Source organism: Symphalangus syndactylus, chromosome 17 (assembly GCF_028878055.3).
Source record: "Symphalangus syndactylus isolate Jambi chromosome 17, NHGRI_mSymSyn1-v2.1_pri, whole genome shotgun sequence".
Lineage (NCBI taxonomy): Eukaryota > Metazoa > Chordata > Mammalia > Primates > Hylobatidae > Symphalangus > Symphalangus syndactylus.
Genome location: NC_072439.2, coordinates 41,814,979 through 41,837,762, shown reverse-complemented (window position 1 = coordinate 41,837,762; position 22,784 = coordinate 41,814,979). Strand labels below are relative to the sequence as shown.

Below are 22,784 nucleotides of genomic sequence, written 5' to 3'. Positions count from 1 at the left end.
ATCTATCCTGGAGAATTTTCCACATGCTTATGATAAGAATGTATATTCTGTCATCGTTGGATAGAATGTCGTGTAAATGTCTACTGTGTCCATCTGGACTAAAGACTAGTTTAAATCCAATGTTTCTTTGCTGATGTTCTGTCTAGATAATCTGCCTAATGCTGAGAGTGGGGTGTTAAAGTCTCCCACTATTATCGTTTATAGCCTCTCTCTCTTTAGTAGTATTATCTAGTAATATTTTCTTTATGAATCTGGGTACTCCAGTGTTGAGTACATGTATATATAGAATTGTTATATCTCTTACTGAATTCATTCCTTTATGATTATATGACCTTTGTCTTTTTTTTTTTTTAACTGCTTTTCACTTAAAGTCCATTTTACCTGATATAAATGTAGCTATTCCTGCTTGCTTTTGGTTTCCTTTTACGTGGAATATCTTTTTCCATTCCTTTAGTTTCAGTCTATATGTGTCTTCACTGGTAAGGTGAGTTTCTTATTAGTAGCATATAGTTGGTTCATGTTTTCTAATCTATTCAGCCTGTCTATAACTTTTAAGTGGAGAATTTAGTTCGTTTATGTTTAAGATTATTATTGATATGTGAGGCTTTGTTCCTGTCATATTGTTGTTTTCTGGTTGTTGTATATATTCCTTGTCCCTTTCTTTTTCTCTTATTGATACTCTTTGTTATTTGGTGGATTTCTGCAGTGGCACTGTTTGAGTTTTATCTCTTCCTCCTTTGTATTATTATTTTAACCAGTGATTTTACACTTTTACTTGTTTTCACGCTGGTGAATGTTGTTCTTTTGCTTTCTGGTTTAGGACGAGCATTTCTTGTAGGACTGGCCTAGTGGTTATGAATTCCCTCAGCATTTGCTTGACTGGAAAAGACTTTATTTCTACGTCATTAATGAAGGATAATTTTGCCGGATATAGCATTTTTGACTGACATTTTTTCAGCACTTTGAATAGATCATCCAATTCTCTTCTGCCCTGTAAGTGTTCAACTGAGAAATCTGCTTTTAGTCTAATGGGGTTCCTTTATAGATGACTGTATACTTTTCTCTTGCTGTTTTTAGGATTGGCTTTTTATCCGTAGCTTTAGACAGTCATACTATAATGTGCCATGGAGACACATTTGTATTTTATCAACCTGGGGATTGCTAAGCCTCTTTTATCTGAATGTCTAAATCTTTTGCTAGATTTTGGAAATTTTCACCTATCATTTTGTTAAACAGAGTTTCTAATCTTTTTGTTGTTGTTTCTTCACCCATGGAGATACAGTAACTTGACTATGCAGTGGTTTTATGTTGTCTCAAATGTCAAAATGGCTTTGCTCATTCTTTTTAAATATGTTTCTATATTTTTGTGTGACTGCATTATTTCAAAAGACCTATCTCCAAATTCTGAGATTATTTCTTCTGCCTGACCTAGCTTCCAGTTTTGATACTTTCAAATGTATTTTATTTTTCCTTCAAAAAGTCCTTCAGTTCCAGAATTTCTATTTGTTTTCTCTTAGGGAAAAAATATCTTTGGTAAATTTCTCATTCTTATCCTGGATTGTTTTTTTCTGATTTCTTTGTATCATTTTTCAGACTTCTCTTGTGTTTCACTGAGTGTTTGAAAAATAAATATTTTGAATTCTTTGCCTGAAATGTTGAATTTTGTTTCGATTAAGATCTATTACTAGAGAATTACGGTGTTCCTCTGGCGGTGTCACATTTCCTTGCCTTTTCATGCTTCATGTGTCTTGCATTGATATCTGCACATATGGTGTAACCGTTGCTTCTTCCTATTTTTGAATTTACTTTTGTAGGGGAGAACTTTTCCTAAGGATATTTCTGTGGTGTTGTTCAGGTAGGGAACTTTGACTTTGATTCTAACTGTGTCTCTGTATAATTTCTTTTGCTACATACAGCATTAGCGATGCCTGTCATTTTTTGGTGGGTTAGGGTGTGGTTATTAGTGGAGGCTGTGGTGAGGTTATGCTGGGGACTAGGATATCAGGTGGGCCAGTGTTCAGGCCACAGTGCTGGCAGCAGTGGGCTGAGTTTGCCTATTTTTGTTCCACTGGGTGATATACACAGGTACGTTTGTTTGCAGTTACTGGAGGGCTGACTCTTGAACCTCCAGATGTCTTGCTCAGATTCCAGTAGCGGCAGCAGTAGACCAAGTGGGTGGTCAGATACTTGGACATTGGGCAACTGGTGTGGCATGGAGAATGGCAATAGCAATGGCGGAAAAATTCTTTGGGTCTCAGTTAGCGTGTGGATGTTGGTGGTAGCAGCAATGGGCTGGGCAGGCCCATTTCCAGGCTCACAGATGGCACTTGCAGATAAGTGCCAGCTGAAGTGGTAGTGGCTGGGAGTTTAGAGCCAACTTCAGGACGCTAGTAGGAGTGCTCAGGTTCCAGAGTGGTAAATTGGGTTGGGCCATCCCCAAGGCTACAGGCTACGTGCTCTGTCTTGCAGGTGCAATGCCGGGCTGGGTGGCCTTTTGCTCAGTACCCTGAATGGTGAAAGCAAGCACCAACCATTGTGGGTGGGGTAGGGTACTCCTCGGGTGCCAGGTGCAATGCTCCAGGGAGAAGCAGTAGCAGCGATACTGAGACTCTGCCATTGGAGAGGGTGGGGTTATCTTCAGTGGCCACAGCTGGTAGAAAACACAGGTCTGTCCTATACTCCACCACTACCAGTGGTAGCCTGAGCCTAGCTCAGGCCCTAGCCCTGGCTACAGGAGTGTCCACCCAGCTGGCATCCATGTCTCAGTGTCAACTTGCATCCTGCTTGTGTCTCAGTCTCTGTCCCAGCAGTGCTTGCTTCCTGGCAGTGGCCACTACAGCCCACACCTCACTTGCTTCTTAGCCTTGGCTGCAGGAACATTCTCGGCTTGCTCCTCAGTCCCATCAGGGACAGCCCAAGTTTCTCTAACACCTCAGACTCAATGCTGTTGCACCCCAGGACAACAGGCAGCCTGTCAAAAGCTAGGTTTAAAAATGGCACCTTGCTGTAGCCACTTAGGTCTCAGAAAGGGTGTGGGACCCAGTGCAAGCTCCCTCCCTGGAGCAGTTCCTTTCTGCAGTCTATTGGCAGCTCACTATGATAGTTTCAAGGGTTGAGAATAATAAGGGGTTCTCCTATAGCCAGGACTGCATAATTCCATGATAGTGATGTGGGCCATTGGATGTGTCTTGCTCACCTACTCCCTGGGCTGGGAAGTCACTCCCAGCTTCCAGCTGATTCTGGGCAGGCAGACTGTCTCTCTCTCCCTTCTCTTTCCTGCTTTTGGTGTTTTTGTCACTTCCCTATTGAATTCCACCACTTTCTCTCAGGTAATATATTCAATATGTGACTGTCTGAACACTATTTTGGTTTTTAAAGTGGAGGAGGTGGGCATGAAAGTCTTCTAGTCAGCCATCTTGAGGCCCCCCCCTCCAATCTCCTAATCAATAGCATCTGAATAAAAATTAACATGCAACGTTGTACTGGCCCCATTATATACATTTTAGTTAAAAGGAAAGGGAGATGAACAATCTAATGAATACAGGGGTTCCAAAATATCACCGAATATATAAATGCATTGACATTTTAAAGTTTCTGCAAAGTGGCCAAGAAAATTTTGCAAAATTACGGTGATATGAAAGAGAAACTTTAATCTCCTAATCCTGAACTAAAGGGTTTTAGTAATAGTGTAACATCTATCTTAAAAGTGAGGATATCATAGTCTTCTGGAGAGGATTAAGTGAGATAATACTTAAATAATTATCTCAACACCAAACACATAGTTGGCTTCCTTTGTTCATTAAATACATGTATTTTTTTTAGTCTGAACCTCTGAAGTTTACAGTCAACACCATTATTTTATAACAACAATGAATAAACCATTATACAAATACTTAAATAGTTTAAAAACTATCCTATGTATCCTTTGATTTCTTCATTGAGGAAGTTATCCTTGATGTCCTCTCCTGATTTTGGTTAGAGCCCAATTTATATGCACTTATTGTACATACTGTGTACCATTATATCTCACAGAAAGTTTGCGCCTTTCTTTTGTCTTTTTCAATAGACTGTTTTGCCCACAGCAACAGGGAAAAATCTTCCCTTTGCATAACCATTGTACATAAAAGAGGCTTAATAAATATTTACTAATTAATAAATTAGTGTGTTCCCTAACCTCAAGAGATTTACCATTATGGAGGATGATATACACATACATTACATGAATATAATGTCATTGCATCTATTAAAGTGTACCATAGTATCTGATTTTATATATATATAATACACATATATGTGTATATATATACCTGTATAGATATTATATGTATTATAATATATACATATATGATTATATATACATATATACTATATATACATATATACGATTATATATTATCATATATGTGTATATACCTGCATATGTATGTATATATACACCTGTATACATATACATATGCATACACACATATATATGTATGTGTATACATATGCATACACATATATATATATATACATATGCATACACACATACATATATATATATATTTACCTGTTCATCCACCAAAATATAAACTCTGATGAAAAGGTTCATATCTTATTTATCCTTGTATCCCTCATTGTCTGGCCTGGCCTAGTACCTGGCATATGTGTAGAATTTGCCTCATCTTGTTCTTTAGGAAATTGCTCCAACTTGTGTGTGTGTGTGTGTGTGTGTGTGTGTATATAAATAGCACTTAGAATTTCGGAAGACACTGCTACTAGCCTGTGTTCAGAAGTTTAATTCAAGAGATTAAAGTGCCACCTAAAAAAAATTCACTTGAAAAGAATATTCATATAACTCAGACAACCCTTGAGATAAATGATCCCTGATTCTGTGTGTGGGATTGACGAATACAGATATTTTAGAAATGATCATATTGGCAGTAAAACAACCCAGTTTCAGGCATAATGGCATATGGGCTTTGGCTAGTAAAATAGAAAGTCATAGACTGGCCTGAGAAATATGGTTGACAGCACCAGAAAAATAAGTTTATAGGCTAGATGGAAGAATAAAAAGAATGTGAATTTTAAGCTTATAGTGTGGCAAATTGAAGTATCTTCTCTGCTAAGAAACCATGTAATTATCTGAAGGTCAATCAGAATGGTCATATTAAGCCAAGTCCTTCCTTCAAATATTCCTGGGTATGGTACTTTCTATCAACCCATAATGACAGCTGTCATTTAAAAAGTGCATAACTGCACTACACAATTATACTAAGCGCTTGCAAGTATGAATAATTGCCTAAGAATATGGTGATTTAAGAGTGGGTAAGTCTGAAGGCAGAAGAGAGACCAAATGACTTGTAATGGTCTTCTTTTTCCTCATTGAGACACTGCTATTATCATTTTTAATAGACAAAAACAACATAAGCTATTTTTATAAACATAATACCATATTCACATTTGCCATAGTCTGGTAAATTCTCTTTTTTGAAAGGAATTAAAGTTCTTATTCTCCACTTTCACTATGCATCAGCATTATTTTCCAGCCACGTCCCCATAGCCTCATACGGTAACCAAGCCAGGGCCAGAACTCAATTTATAGGAAACCCAAAACTAGGACATAAAATAAATTGTATGCTCATAATAATTTTATAGAATATATTTATTTAGTGGTAAGCATCTTTAAATTTTATACTAACATTTTCCTTCTATAGAAGGTGATCATCTTATTTATCATCATTTATTCTTCATCACTTCAAAGCACTTTAAAAGATTACAATAAACGTAATTTCCTCAGGTTCAAGCAAAGGGACTAATTGTAGTTGCTTTCTGTTGTTCTTGTCTATTTGTTCTGGAGCTTGGGTGCCCTCATACTGATCTATTTCTTTTATTACTGGTTCATCTAATTCACTTATTGGCTGCCTATCCACCCAGTTCTTCAATAGATTCTTCTGCTTGTCACCCAGCGGCTCTCCCTGCCAACTGATATATCATCTTCCATCTGTTTAAATTCCTATGTTCTTTCTGGCACAGCTCCGCCTCCAGATTCCCTCCCAGCCACCTACCTTGCTGCCCTTCCATCTGCTATCATGACTAGTATCTTTTCTAACCTATTCCCAACCTAAATTGTCATCAATTTGCCACTCGAGTTTTTCAAAAGTTTATTTCTCAAAGGGCTATTACGATTACAGTAATAACTTATAATGCAATCTAGGAGTAGAATGGGTGAAAGGGCAGTTAATGGCCGTAAAAATCAAACACGCATTTAATATTTGAATTATTCTACCTCTTAAAATCATTTACTGTTCTCTTCTTTCAGTGATGGTATTTTAAAATAATGGAGTGCACCACCAAAAGATACTATCTTGTGATACATATTCTTCAAAGCATGGTTTTCTGTGTGGTCTAATTCTTGTTAGTCTTCTGCTTAATTGCATTTGGTTCATTGTTCTGAAGTTTTGCATTCACTGATTAACAATCTCTCCTTGGACACTGTTCTCAAGAGAGTGCAATTCAATTCAATTTTGTGGCTTAACGTAACAGAATTTCTTTTTGTTAGGATGTGTAGTGTAGTTCCTCATCAGATATTACAGACATTATGTAAACAACACTAGCATTTAGTAGTTACAGTTTCAAAATTTTCTATATTCAAGTAGTACAAAGATAGCATTTTCCCTCAGCATTGATTTAGTCGTTTGACAAAGTAAACGCTTGTTTCCATGCAGTAGATATGACATACTACAAGTTAAAGCAATCTCAGGAAAATATTTAAAACTTTAGACTTATGTATCTTGACATAAGACTGAAAACTTCTAATTGCCCATTCACATTTCTAGAGGATGTACCCTCCCTTTATCAACCGCAACTTGGAAAATAGTTAAGTTTATTTTTATAAGAGATTCACTCAGAATTTATCCTTAAATTCAAAATAAGAAAACAGTTCAGTAAAAAGGTAATGATTTTTTTTTTTTGAGAAAAAAGACTTGGCTAATTTATTTCATGTCCTGGGAATATAGTATTTCTATTTATGTTAGTTTGTATTAAAATTTAGAAGATTTTTAAGTTTATTTTAATGTAGGTTTTATTATTTAGGTTTGTTAAGGACAACAGATCTGGAGACAACTGTCATTGAAAAGATAACTTGTTGGCCAGGTGCAGTGCCTCACGCCTGTAATCTCAGCACTTTGGGAGGCTGAGGTGGGCAGATCACCTGAGGCCAGGAGTTCAAGACCAGCCTGGCCAACATGGTGAAACCCCGTCTCTACTAAAAAATACAAAAATTAGCCAGATGTGGAGGCACATGCCTGTAATCCCACCTACTCGGGAGGCTGAGGCAGAAGAATCGCTTGAACTTGGGAGATGGAGGTTGCAATGAGCCTAGATTGCGCCATTGCACTCCAGGAGGTTGCGGTGAGCCGAGATTGTGCCACTGGACTCCAGCCTGGGTGACAGAATGAAACTCCATCTCAAAAAAAAAAAAAGATAACTTGTTAAACCCACAGATCACCAGAGCAAAGGGCACAGCACACCACAAGGAGCAACATGGAGAAGAACTGGAGCTGGTCAGGAGGCAGAGGGAGAGAGGGGAACTGTGTAGTTTTCACCAGAACGAACAGGAGCAGGTCAGTGTTTAGGATTGGCTAGTTTGAAAAATTTCATTTGTCACTTGTCTGGTATGTGTCCCCAGGGTGATTAGCCAAGTGGATAGTGGCCCAGAGTGTGAGAGTCCAGCTAAGGAAGGTGGTTGTAGTGGTGGGGCTCTGGATTGGTTGGTTTGCATTTGAAAAGTGTACTCAGGGGCAAGTTGTATACTAACTCCAGTAATCAGCTAACACCTAGGAAGGGTGGTCCTTCCAGGGTCTGCAAAGCTAAAGTATCAGAATACAGAAAATAAAAGACATGGTTAGTACAGTACAGTTACACATCACTTAACTATGAGGATACATTCTGAGAAATGAGCGGTTAGGTGATTTTGACCGTGGGAACATCACGAAGTGTGCTTACGCAAACCTAGATGGTCTAGCCTACTACATACGTAGGCTGTATGGCATAGTCTATTGTTCTCGGCTGCAAACATGAACAGCATGTTACCGTACTGAATACTGTAGGCAAGTACAACACAATGGTAAGTATTTGTGTATCTAAACATAGAAAAAAGGTAATGTGTTGCTCTATGTCATTACAAAGGCTACCATATCACTAGGCAACAGGAAATTTTCTGCTCCATTATAATCTCATGGGACCACTGTCAAATATGCGATCAAAACGTATTTATGTGGTGCATGACTATTTAATTTAGGATTAGCAGCCATTAAAAAGAAATGCTGAGAATTTATCTGATTCAAGAGTCAGATACTTCTTTATCATTAAATGCCTCCAGTGAGATTAAATAATGTCTGTGGGTGTTCACTGCCTATTAAGTCAAGTCTAAACATGTTATTCTGGTGGCTAAGTTCCTAATAACCTGCCCCCACCTTGTTTATTTTCAGCTACACCACCCATCCAATCCCTCTGTTTCAGTACCAACATTAAAATACATAATATTAATTTTAGCCTCCATACTTTTATGCATGTTCTTCCTCCAGGTGCCACTTAAAAAATGTTGTGCATAATTCCTCATTTCTCCTATGACAGTAAAACGTTTTACAAAATATTTTTGGGTGCTCCTATGTTTTATCTTTTTTCCCCCTGCATTTGACTTGTTTGTTCCCATTGAAAGCACAGGCCCTTCATCTTCTTTTGCATCTACAAAACCAGAGTACCTAGCAAAACCAAACAAGAGGATCCTTAATAAATGCTTCCTTATTGCACTGAGTTGTCTTGTGAGACGAAAGAGATTGATGAACAATGAAAATGGAGTAAAAGGTATATTTACAATAAGAGGGAATAAATTGGTGAAGCATCCATAAAGCTATATTAAACTGAGGCACTCCTCAGAGTCAACCCTGAAGAGCATATCTGAAAGAAAGATGTTTCATATGCTAATTACTCAGGGAAAAAATTTTGAGGGGGAACCAATTTAATCATTTTTCTCAAACAGGAGAGAAAAGAAGATGATATCTCCAAACAATCACTCTTTGTTGTAGATTCATACCTGCAAAAGTTTTCTGTGAATTTCACAAAGCTTGCAACTCATCAGGACTGTTTACTGAAGCACCCTATGGGAAATTTTCTTGTTGTCTAATCATAAGCTCTGATTTCCTCAATTTTCATATTAACTTGCTTTGTTGAAAATGGGTATATTACCTCTCTTCAAATACTTGTAGGCCTCCTAATCGTCCGTAAGTAATCTGTAACTACCACAATCCTAAGTAAATATAGTATATACATTTAATTATATGTGTAAATGTATATACTCTAAGTAAATATATATACTATATATTTACAGTATATATATGCTGTATATATTTATAGTACATATAGTATACTATATATGTATAGTATATATAGTATACTATATATGTATAGTATATATAGTATACTATATATGTATAGTATATATAGTATACTATATATGTATAGTATATATAGTATACTATATATGTATAGTATATATAGTATACTATATATGTATAGTATATATAGTATACTATATATGTATAGTATATATAGTATACTATATATGTATAGTATATATAGTATACTATATATGTATAGTATATATAGTATATGTATAGTACATATACTGTATATATTGTATATATTTATAGTATATATACTGTGAATATATATATACTATACTGTATATTACCTTATAGTATATATATTTCATATATAGTGTATGTGTATACATATATACATATATATACACACATATATATATACATATATATATACACATATATACACACATATATATATATACATATATATATATATACACACATATATATATATATGTAACTACCACTTAGGATTATGGTAGTTACAGATCACTTATGGTAGTTCCTAAGTAGAAAACTAGATAGATAGGTAGACAGATAAAGAGTATATACATATACACTATGCTTTCTCCCTCTCTCTCAATATATAGAGAGAGATTTCTACTTCAATTTATTACAACATAAGTACAAATATATTTTAGCTCTATCAGTATTTATTCCCTATAAGAAATATTACACCTTTCTACTTTAAAATATTATTGTCAATTATTTCTCACTCTAAGTCACCTTTAACATTTATTTTTTAAAGAAATTATAAACCCTTATATTAGTAAACCTGTTACTTCAGAATTTTTTATACATTGATTTTGAGTCACTAATAATGTATATCAACTACAATTTAAGTACATTTTTCTTTCAAAATCTCATGTTTGATGTTTCACTACTCTCTCATTCCATTTGCCCTGTTTCCTTTTTAATATATATTTTTGTAATATATTCAGTCTCCATTTCCAATTATATCTAATACGATTATATGTTGCCATAACAATCACTATCTAAACTCATTTTAGTGCCTCATATATACCAAAGAAGATATTTAAAAATTCTCATCAATTTTTTGTTGGTTCCTCCCAATTGATAGCCTATAAAAATTAATTATAACCACCGTGGGAAGCAGGAACTGAGCACATCTTATTCCAGAGTTTCCTTACATGATCCGGAAACTATTCTTTATCTGAACATTATGTCTTTTAAATGAGATTGATTAATGGCTTGGGTTGAGACGAGACAGAAGACAGAGAGCTTTAGATAAGTACAAGGGCAGTGCTTCTCGAACCCCTTTGTTTATACACTCTCCCCTTGTTAGGCTATTAATTCTACTGCTATGATCTTGTCACCCAGCACGGGAGCTTTTATTCTCCTACTGTCAACTCAGCCAGATCCAACAAGTAGCACTGCCATTCTACTTATTACTCAGAATTTAGTGTGTGTCATTAGGCAATAAATATCCTTAAGTTTCTGCCCCCCTCCATTCTTTCTCATTTTCCTCTAGATTCCATTTTATTAGCTGTTAACCAGCCACCTCAGCCAGGAGGCATTTGAGCAGAACTGAACACCATGACTCAGCATCAGGAGACCTCTAAGATATATAGGTAGTAATATCTCCTTCCTTTATTCCCCTCCCTAAGGAAAAACTTCAGGTGTGAGTTTCCTCTTATACCTAAACTAGATCAGCTTTGAAGATTTAAACCATTCTGTAATGCTGGGAGTTCTGTGCACAACACCTGGACAACAGGAAACCCCAATAAAATATCAACATTGTAGCAGAATTGAAATGCATGAAATGTAGTTTTCCTGTGCTCTTATTATCATCATTACTCTAAATTTCTTTCTTTTTAAAAAAAATAAAGTGATGCTTTTTTTTTTTTCCAAAACATACTCGTCCTTATCTGTTCTTGGTCTTGATAGATGATTTAGCAAACACACTTTTAAAAACAGTATCAATAAACATACACGAGGAAGTAGATATACCTATATATTATAGTGCATATATTAATGTTTTATAAACTATGAATGATAGTATATATGTATGTATGTGTGTGCATATATATTCACTAGTAATATAAATTCACTAGTATATATATTCACTAGTAATATATATTCACTAGTAATATAAATTGAAGAGTATCCTTAAAGAATTTTACTTATCTAGTGTCTCTTGCTTTATATTTATTAATTCTGTTTTGTCATCCTAAACAAATGTTCAGGAATTAATCATTTGCCATGATATTTAAGCAAGCAACTTTAATTAACAATGACTTCTGACAAATATACTCATATAGTACTGTGTTTTTCAGTTTTACAGAGTTTTTGTAAATTTTGTTTGGATCTTATGTAGTGGGTCCTATAACTGTATAAGGGTAATTTTTTAAACACCAAGAAATAAAACTCTTTTTTGGGTAAATGTCACAACATGTCATCTATCCATACGTTTTGGAGTAAGGCATTCTTGACAAGAGGGAAAAATAAAACCAAACCACCACAGGTAGAAGTCAAATGGTTTTGTTTGACAGCAAGGTCTTCCCTCAAGGGCAGGCTAGTCCAAATTGTTTGAATTCCATCTGCTCAATTTGTATGCAACACAGTATTTGAGTTTGAGTACCTCAGTGCTCTCCTCTGCTTCTGGGAGAAGGTTTGAGCATTTCTGGTGTCTACCCACATCTTTTACTAGAATCTGAAAATGTTGACATTAAGGAAATAATCTGAGCCAACGCGATGCCACAGCCGTGCTAAAATTTCCCCACAAGCAGGTAATTTCCAGTTATCGATTCAGCTCATTCTCCTGCTGCCCCTCCCCAGTTTGCAGTCTTCCACACATTCGAGCTCTAGTACATTCTTGAAAAGCTTTTGCATGCAAGATCAAATACCCTATGGTCCAATACTATCAAATATAGAAAGTCACCTCTCATTTAACATAACAATTGAGAGTCCTGATGCTGGCGTTGCAATACTAAGGTCTGAGTCAACCTCACTAATATGGCATCACCATTATCCTAACTCAGCATATTCTAGTTTACAATCACCTAACCTATTAAAAAAACCTTGGACTTACCTTATGTGTTGACTTATCTGTCGTCCTGGGTATAATATCTATTGCAAATTGTCCATTTGAATAAATACAGCAACAGTTATACCACAATACGCCTCTCTCCTGCAGCAGAAAGCAAGTTAAAAGGACTTCATGCTGTGACCTCACAGGCAGGCACAGCCGCTCCCATCCTTCAGCCAACCTGGGGAGAGCAGGTTAGATGACAGAAAAGCTGGCTGTCTACACAGCAATACTTTCAAATAAAGCATTCCGTGCTGTGAGCTGGCAGATTTACATCTTCCAAATTCGGCTGGCCGGAGTCAATGCTGCTTCTATGCCTGAAAATATTAAGCATTTCACTGCAGTCACTTAATGCAAGAAACTATCTGAGGCGACTTCACAAACCCTGTCATTCTGTTCGGAGACTAAAGAATGCGCGCTGCATGCATAATTCATGCATTAAAATCTTCAATGCTCTTCCTGTAGTCGCTGTTCTATCCAGTAATGGGCTATTGATCACCTCACCGCCAAGACAATTGGAGCTCCACGATTGGTTTATTTCCACAAATAAAATTACAACCTAAATCATAGGCAGAAGACTCCAACCCTGCAACATCCACTCGGGGAAAACATTCACTTAGAGGAGATGACATTTGCATACTGCAGAATGTTTAAACTGGACTCCTTCTTTGGCAGAAATGCTACAGCATCTGCTGTCTTTTATTCAAAAGATATAGTTTCTGCAAGTTTAGGCTGATATTCTACATTATAAGTGAGATATACGGAATTGGCTTTTCGCTGTCATTTCTGGAACATCAACAAGGCTAAATGAAAACTAAGAAAATAAATAAATGAAAGAAAGAGAAAATATGTGGCTATAAAATATGGAGATTTTTACCTGGACTCATTTGAATAACCTTTTTTAGAGAAGTTTAATTGACAAATAATTAATTTTTCAATTCAAAAATGTGGAAGGAGTTTCTCTTAAAAATCATCAATATGGGTATATGTGTCCATCAATATTAATTGTTTTGGGACATAAGCACCTTTACTTTGGGTGTGTCAGTGGTTCTGAGAGCTCTTGCTCTTAGAATTTAAGCTTCTAAGAACACAGCATTGTTCATTGCCTGAAGAAAAAAACAGGCTTTAAAACAAAATGTACATTTAATTTTGCTAATATGCATCAAGGGAAAACAAAGGTAGCATTTTAAAATGTCATAACAGTATTTGCAAAATATTGCAGTATTTGCAAAAATACTGTAGGATGGGAGATTCATGTAAACCAGCAAATACATACATGTATAAAATGCTTGTCTATTTTTCAAAGTGTCTTAGATATAAAAACCAATTAAGCCTTCTTTTTCCACCAAAAGTGGACTGAACATGATGTTATTAAGGTTACTGAGATGCCTAAAGTCATGTCTTTCCAAAGTCTCTTTTTATATGCTGTCTCACATACATGCACACACACACACAATTCATATTTCTATGTCATTCCACCTGATCATTTGTAAAATCAAAGTGAAACCTTTAAGTTCCTTACTCAGGGTTGAGTAAAGAATGACTGTCAGAGTTAAACCAAAGTTTTCCAATTGATAATTCTGCTGTAGGGAGCTATTCACCCTTGGTGGTGTCATCATGGTTATTTTCATCAATAAATCAATAGCGGTTGATATCAGCCCTTGAAGGTAGTAGGGGTGCTGATGACAATAGGTGCTGAGTTTAGAGATGTCTAAGCGCATGTGAAGCATAATCCCTGCTGAGCCATAGAGAAGACAGTTGCACTTGATTGATAAAGATGACAAAACATTCCAAATGGTAGTCTGAGAAATTAGCCATCCACTTCCTCTGTCTATTATGTATTCCACATGCCACAATGTTTTGTTCTGCCCTGGGTAGCTTCTATTTTCATATTCGCATGAATTGCCCCCAAGCTAATAAACTTCAAGTAAGCTACATAGACTTTGTCTTATAATATTTCTCTCTTTTTTTTTTTTTTCTGTTTTCTTTTTTTTTTGAGACAGAGTCTCACACTGTTGCCCAGGCTGGAGTGCAGTGGTTCAATCGCCACTAACTGCAAGCTCCGCCTCCCGGGTTCAAGTTATTCTCCTGCCTCAGCCTCCCGAGTAGCTGGGACTACAGGCACCCGCCACCACACCTGGGTAATTTTTTGTAGTTTTTAGTAGAGACAGGATTTCACCATGTTAGCCAGGATAGTCTTGATCTCCTGACCTCGTGATCTGCCTGCCTCGGCCTCCCAAAGTGCTGGGATTACAGGTGTGAGCCACCGTGCCTGGCTCCCCAATATTTCTCTCTTCTACGAGTAATATTATTTATTCGTTAAATAGAAGATTTAAAGGCCTCAGACATTTTATAAATCACAGAAGTTTTATCAATTTAATCATATATAGAAGCAATTTCATATAAAAAGCATTTTATTTATAAATAAAATTTGAATATTTTGAAATTTATTAGGTACAAGGTTATATAGAGTACAATAATTTAGGAAATCTAAATTATTGACATAACCTACGATAATTACAAATGTAAGCACTAGAAATTTCAGTTTCCTAAAATGGCATGATTCAACAGTGCATAACCAGGTGGCTGGGAAGAGCATTAGCTTAGTCCCTCTTTCGTCAGTGAGTGGAAGGAAAGCCAGTATCGTTTCTCACATACAAATCTCCATAGCCAACTCTGAAACAAAGACTGCAACTTTGCATCTGCTTGGTTAAGTTTCAGGTTTCAATTGTCTAAAGATGGAGACGGAGATGAGAAACACACAAAGACAACATATACACACACATCATCATCATCATCATCATTTCATCATCATCATCATCATTTCATCATCATCATCGCCGTCATCATCCTAGAATAGACGAAAATTAGAACCCAGCAAAGTAGAGAAACATATGGCACGACGAAAACTATGCAGATAGTAAATCCTGAGGAAGTCAAAGAAAAGATGCAGCAAGTAAGCCTTGAATGGAAATGATGGAGGAAAAGTAGACAATTGTACTCTCAGATAAAACAAAGACAAGGTCGTAATGAAGGGCCAATTTCCATTTTTCAGAAGTCTGGCTATGCCTGAGAAAAACACTTAAATGAGCTTTCCAAATGGATGAAAAACAGAGATGGCCACTTTAGACAAATGTAATGTCTTTACAGATCAAGAGACTTTCCAATACTTTGAATTTTATAGTGCATGTAAAATAAGGAGTGAACGCTATAATGTGAATGGGGCCAATAAATCAAAATTTGGGTATAAATCAAAGCAAATTTAGGTATAAATCTGTGATATCTATTAAGATGTCTAACTGACTACTGTCATTTGGAAAATGCGTAATTTTTAGGAGAAGAATTTAACCCACTAAAGATTCTGCATTCCTGAGTTCAAGGGATAAGTACTGTGGGAGAAGATTTCATTTGTTCTCTAAGATTTAAGACATGCTTTCTACTTTTCTGTGTCCTACCAATATCATAGACACTCTCTAACACAGCCCATTCATTTAATTAAAAATATTTATTGTGGACCTTCTACACACAAGGAATTGCACTAGATGCTAGGAAGTCAGATACGTATCAGTCAGTTGTTGCCTCCAAGGTGTTCACACTTTCATAAGGAAAACAGGCAACCACACTGTTGCAGAGTAATGCATATGGTCGCTATGATACTCACTGAGATATGTAAATTAGATAATTAACCAAAGCACATAGAAATGTGTCTATATGTTAAATAACTGCTCGGTAAATGTTAATTATTCTTATTTTATTCCACTATACGAGGCCTATCAGCAGAGAAAACATTGGCATTATCATCTACCCATGGGAGCACTGGGAAATGATTCATTGAGGGAAGGGGTGATATTTAAAGACACAGGGGTTTATAATGGAAACAATATGGGCTTTAATGTTTGTCAAATTTGATATTAAATTTAGGCTTTGCTGAATTTAACTATATGACTAGGATACACCATTCATACTACAAGAGCATGTTTTATCACGTAAAAATCAACTTAAATATCTATCTTTCTTTAGGTTTTTGTGAGAATTAAATAAATTATTTAGGGCACAATTGTTAAAAATACAGTTTTTGGAGTCAGCCAATGAGAGTTTAAATCCTGCCTCAATTTCATCTCTGAAATGGAGATCTTGTCAACTTCATGGAGTTATTAGGAAATTCAACTATTACCATGTCTTTACATTACTTAACACAGTTTCTGATACAGTAAGGACTTTAGAAACATTAATTTATTTCCTCTCAAGGCTTAGTATTGGAAGAAAAGGCTTGAAGGCATTTCCAGGAAAGACAACAACACATGCATTGGTAGAGAGGGAGGACATTGCATGATAAGCTTTGAGAAACTCAAGTTTCTCTATGATGAGAACTTTGGATACAATGGACAATTTATCAGGTGATAGGGCAAAATTACATAGAATCTGATTTATATAGACCTTTTAAAAACTGTTAAAATATTGATTATATAGGACAATTTCAACGCTGTTAAGGTGTTTGATGCTATTCCGCAGAAATAGAAATATTTCAAGATTTCACCAAGAGAGTAATATGGCCAGGTTTTGTAGAGGAATGATAGACTGGATGCCATAAGCAGGAGCAAGGGATACATTTAATAAAATATCACTTCTAATCCACCAGAAGTGATGAGGGCCTAAACAAGGCAAATGTAAGGATACGGTGATGAGGAAAATATTTTAGAGATATTTAAACACTAGAGTAGTAGAACTAAGTATTACAAGAATATGGTGAGATAATGAGAAAATAATTTTAGATTTAACAAAGGAGAGGTAAACTAGGAAGATGAAGAGTTAGGCACATAACATTTCCAATAATCTATTGGATAATGCGTCTGTAGCTGAATATGTTGGTTTGTTAGTGTCCAGAACTGCTTAAGCTATGGAAGTCCATGAAATAACTCAGGGTTTGAAAGTGTACAGTGAAAAGAAGACGGAAAATAAAGCCCTGAAATGTAGATAAGTAGATGTATATAACAGACTTCTGTTAATATTTGACATATTAATAAATTGATGGTAAAAGGGAAATCTGCTAATTTGCATTACACATATATAATAAGCCTGGAAAAATGTTTAGTACTTTACTAAACTGATTTAATTTCATCATCACAAAGCCCTTATCCGTTAAGTAGCATCTGTTTCCATTTTGCCAATGAAAAATCAGGCTAAAAGAAAATTAAGTAATTTGGTCAAGTCACATAACCAGTGAACCAGTGAGCTGGAAGTCACATCCAGGATTTATGACTTCATAGCTCAGGCCTCTTTCATTGCATCAAGCTGCTGAGAACCACAGACATAACAGAATGTTTTTTCTCAAATTTTTTTCCTTGCATTCTTATATCCCAGAATACCAACAAGTAGTCCCTGTTATATAAAAAGTATTTATAGTAATCACAACTAATTTTAAAAAGTGTAGATAGAAAAGAAAATTATAATAGGGAAAAGAATTAATATTTGTTATGTTCCAAACATATATTATTGTATATATGTGTGGATATGTATGTGTGTATATATACATATATGTGTTTAAATATATACACCCATTATATCATTATACCAAGACTACTTTATAAAGAATATGCTATATTCTCAATTATAAGTGGGAGCTAAACATTGGGTACACATGGACGTAAAGATGGTAACAAAAAACACCGGAGAACATAAGAGGGAGAAAGAGAAGTGGGTAGGAGTCAAAAAAAAAAAAAAAAAACTACCTGTTAGGTATCATGTGCATTACCTGGGTGATGGATTCAATCATACTCCAACCCTCAGTACCAAGCAGTATACTTTTGTAATAAACCTGTCCATGTAGCCCCCGGTTCTAAAATAAAATTTGGAAGATAAAAGAAGATGCTATTACCTCATTCTATAGATTTTTTTAAAAGCTGGCTGAGATCATTTAAATAACTTTCTTAAAGGAACATAGATATAAGGAATAAGACAGAATTTGAGTTCCATATGACAAAAAGCCATGTTTATTACATTATATCACACTTTAATAGCATTTTTAAAAAGTCACTCAGAAATAATACAATAGAGCTACAAGTATCAACATAGAGCCTACAAGCTTAATATTGAGGAAGAAAATGTACAGAAGAACTCATATATCACAATTCCAATCATAACATGTAAAAACAAGCAAGATAGTATAATAATATTTTTTCCCAGCACTTTGGGAGCCCTAGGCAAGCAGATCACCTGAGGTCAGGAGTTTGAGACCAGCCTGGCTAACATGGTGAAACCCCATCTCTACTAAAAGTACAAAAATTAGCTGGGCGTGGTGTCGGGCACCTGTAATCCCAGCTACTCAGGAGGCTAAGGCAGGAGAATTGCTTGAACCTGGGAGGCAGAGGGTGCAGTGAGCTGAGATCGTGCCATTGCACTCCAGCCTAGTTGACAGAGTGAGACTCTGTCTCAAAAAAAAAAAAAAAAAAAAAAAATTATATTTTGTCTAGACTGGAAATTATAAAAAAGATTGAGAAGTATATAAATATCACATTCAGGATCATAGTTACTTCTGGGGAGCAGAGGTACCTCTCAAAAGCTCAAAAGTTCTAAAATAACCAAGAGTGTACACATATTTGTTGAATAAATAATTTGAGACATAATGAGACAGGTCTAAATTGTCTTGAGACTGGAAATATGTTTAGGCTAAATTATTTTTCAAATATTTAAATGTATTACTAGAGAAGCTAAATAGAAGAAATTCACAGAAGACTTCAATTGCACATAGTACTACTATTTATTAAGCTGGTAGTGGAACACAAATTTTGATTTTGTTTTTGAATACTATCTAAATGTTTGAAATATCAATAATATATTTTAAAAGTGAGAAAAATATAATAAAGCTAGCTACCTTGGTTTTATAGCTGGAGTCCCCTTTCTTCAGTTTCTATTTCCCTCTTAAGATGGTAACCAGGAGAAAAAAAATACTTCTAATGTCATCCAATTCTATTTGAAGCATCTCTCCAATCATTAAGAAGGAGATTCAGTTAAAGAAAAAAAATTAAATACCTACAGTGAACAGGTATCAAACATGTTTCAAAATTTGAGATACCTGTACATGGTTTATGTAACATTAAAGGATTTCTGGTTCCATTAAAATACCCAGGATTTTCCCTAATGTTTCAAATAGTTGTCAAATATCCGTATACCAAATGATTTCCCAGGTTTCATGAAAATGAGCTAATTGCAATTTAATCTCCATGTAAAATGAGACCACTAATATTACTACTAATGGTTACAAGTATAATTGAAAAACATAAAGTCTTTTACATTTATCAAAGTATAACAAATAATTCTAATAATCCCTATTTAATCATATTTAATTTTAATTACTTTAAAATAGGCAGTTTTTCTTTTTAAGTGACAAAATACTCCTGGAGGAAGGCATATTCAACTCATATTTAAATCAAGAAATCTCAGCAACAAGTTCTGCCCCGTGAGAGTCACCAAATAGCTTTGGATACCTGCCAGTCTGTCTCTCTGGATGCATATTAAGGAAGAGCTTTTAAAATTACATCCTATTTAGCTTCTCTAGTAACACATTTAAATATTTGAAAAATAATTTAGCCTAAACATATTTCCAGTCTCAAGACAATTTAGACCTGTCTCATTATGTCTCAAATTATTTATTCAACAAATATGTGCATACTCTTGGTTATTTTAGAACTTTTGAGCTTTTGAGAAGTATGAATCAAACAGTAAGTAATTCCTTTAGAAAGATTTAATGCGGAGTGATGTTATCAAGATGACAGAGCTGGAGACATCAGCCTTATTTTCCCTACAAAGGCAAGAAAAACATCCTTGGGATTGCTCAAAGGTTCAAAAGAATCTATGCAACAAAAGGAAACAAAACAAACAATAAATAAACAAAATGCCCAGAATAATCACACAGAATAAATCACTGGGGAGAATGGCACACCTGAGATATCTAGAGATGTCTAGAATGGTGGGGGCTATCAGTATTAGCCATGCATTGGGTGCCAGCATGGTTTCCAGTGAATCTTCTCTGCAAGGGACACTGGTAACTTTCACCCAGAGCCATTGCCACTGTGAACAACCTGGAGAGGGAGATGCTGTGATCCCCCCAAAAAGGAACTATTATTGTGATGCTACCTCCCAAACCCCACCAAACTCTAGAGTCATGACCACTCCACTTGTACCCGTGTTCCAGACCACTGGCTCTATGACTCCACTGTAAGTGCCCGTGTCTCAGACACCAGAGCCACAGTCCCTGAGAGCTACCTACACTCCAGGTCCTATAGCCACTCTACACGACTGTATTCTGGACTCGGACTTCACTGCCACTCCACATGTGTCCACACTTCAGAATCAGAGCCACTGCTATGGTTTGAATACTTGTCCCCTCTGAACCTTACATTGAAATTTGATCCCCAATGTGGCAGTGTTGGACTTAATGGGAGGTGTCTGGGTCATGGGGATGGATACCTCAGGAATAGAGTAATGCCCTCCATCAGAGATGAGTGAATTAGTTCCCACAAGAGATGGTTGTTAAAAAGAGCCTGGTACTTCCTCACCCTCTCTCGTTCTTCCTCTTTTACCATGTCATCTCTGCACATGCTGGTTCCCCTTTGCCTTCTGCCATGAATGAAAGTATTCCGAGGCCTTTACCAGATGCAGATGCTAGTGCCATGCTTCTTATAAAAACATAAGAAGCATGTGAATCCTTCACTGGCAACCAAGGTATCCAGGTTCTCTCATCAAAATTGACTAGAAGGCTGGCATGACCCACGGAAAGAAGAAAGAGCAGTGTGATGCGGCAGCCAACCTGAGAACCACACAAGGAAGGGGAACCCCCTCCCCCGAGCCAAGGGAGGTGGTGAGTGAGCACGATACCCAGCTAGGGAAACTGTCCTTTTTCCACAGAAATGTGCAACCCACAGATCGGAAGATCCTACTCGTGAACCCACACCACCAGAGCCTAGTGTCCCAATCCCAGAATGCGCAGATTCTTACAGCCTCTCGCTGGCATCTGTTTAAGCTTACTGAACTCCAGGTGGGAGGGGCGACCAGCACTGGCTGCAGCTGCCTGCTGTCTAAGCCATTTGAGCTCCTTGAGGGAGGAACAGCAGCCAGCACTGGGACCTACGATGCCTAACATGCTAAGCTCCCTGGGCGGGGGGAAGGGCGGCACCTATTTCTATAGCTCCAGGCTGTGCTTTTCCCTTGCTGGAGCTAGGAAGGCTGGATAGCTTGGTCCCAAGACTTGGCCCCACAGCACAGCACACTTGCTGTGGAATAAGGCCAGAGGGCCTCTTCAGGTCTAACCCTGACCCATCCTTCCTCAGTGGGTGGGGCTTTCCTACAGGATCTCCAATAACTCCAGGCAGAGGCTCAGGGACAGAATTCAGATCTCCCTGGGTCTGAGCCCCCAGCGGGAGAGGTGGTCGCAGTCTCTGGGGACCAGCAGACTTAGCCTCTCCTCCTGGTCATTCTGAAGACTCTGGGCAGCCCAGACAAGTGGGTTTCCCCCAGCAAAACACACCCTTTCCACCAAGGGATAAAGTGCTTCCTTAAACAGGTCCTGCTTCCTGTGCCACCCAACTGATTGAGACCCTCCAACAGGGGTTGTCAGACACACCCTATACAGGAGCCATCCTACTAGCATCAGGTTGGTGCCCCTCAAGGTCAGAGGTCCCAGAAGAAGGAGCAGGCACCCATCTTTGCTGCTTTTCAGCCTCCTTGAATGACATCTGTAGGCACAGGAGTGAATCAGATGAATAAGGCCTGAAGCAAAACCCCCAGCAAACTGCAGCAGCCCTACGGAAGAGGGACCTGACTATTGAAAGAAAACAAACAAGCACAAAGTGACAAAAATAGCATCAACAACAACAACAAAAAGGCCCCCAGAAAAACCCCATCCGAGGGTCAGCAGCCTCAAATACCAAAACTAGAAAAACTCACAAAGATGAAAAAGAATCAATGAAAAAATGCTGAAAACCCAAAAGGCCAGAGTGCCTCCTCTCCCCCAAATAATTGCAGCATCTTTCCATCAAGGGCACAGAACTGGATGGAGGATCAGACGGATGAATTGACAGAAGTAGGCTTCAGAAGACGGGTAATAAAAAACTATGATGAGCTAAAGGAGCATGTTCTAACCCAATGCAAAGAAGCTAAGAACCTTGATAAAAGGTTAGAGAAATTATTAACTAGAATATCCAGTTTAGAGAGGAATATAAATTACCTAAGGAGCTGAAAAGCACAGCACAAGAACTTCGTGATGCATACACAAGTAAAAACAGAAGAATTGACCAAGCGGAAGAAAGGATATC

At 36.8% G+C, this 22,784-nt stretch overlaps 1 protein-coding gene across 6 annotated transcripts in view; it reads right to left on the bottom strand.

Annotated features, from left to right (window-relative positions):
- CNTN1 (contactin 1) overlaps positions 1–22,784 on the bottom strand; it is a 391,570-nt gene that overhangs the window by 241,643 nt on the left and 127,143 nt on the right. Inside the window, exon 1 of one of the 6 annotated variants that reach the window (XM_055250618.2) lies at positions 12,478–14,928. The exons of 4 other annotated variants lie outside the window; for them this stretch is intronic. The gene's annotated coding sequence lies outside the window, so the exon portion shown is untranslated. Of the gene's footprint in view, positions 1–12,477; positions 14,929–22,784 lie in introns of those variants that run through there. One more of the 6 variants, XM_063620144.1, reaches the window with a different exon arrangement.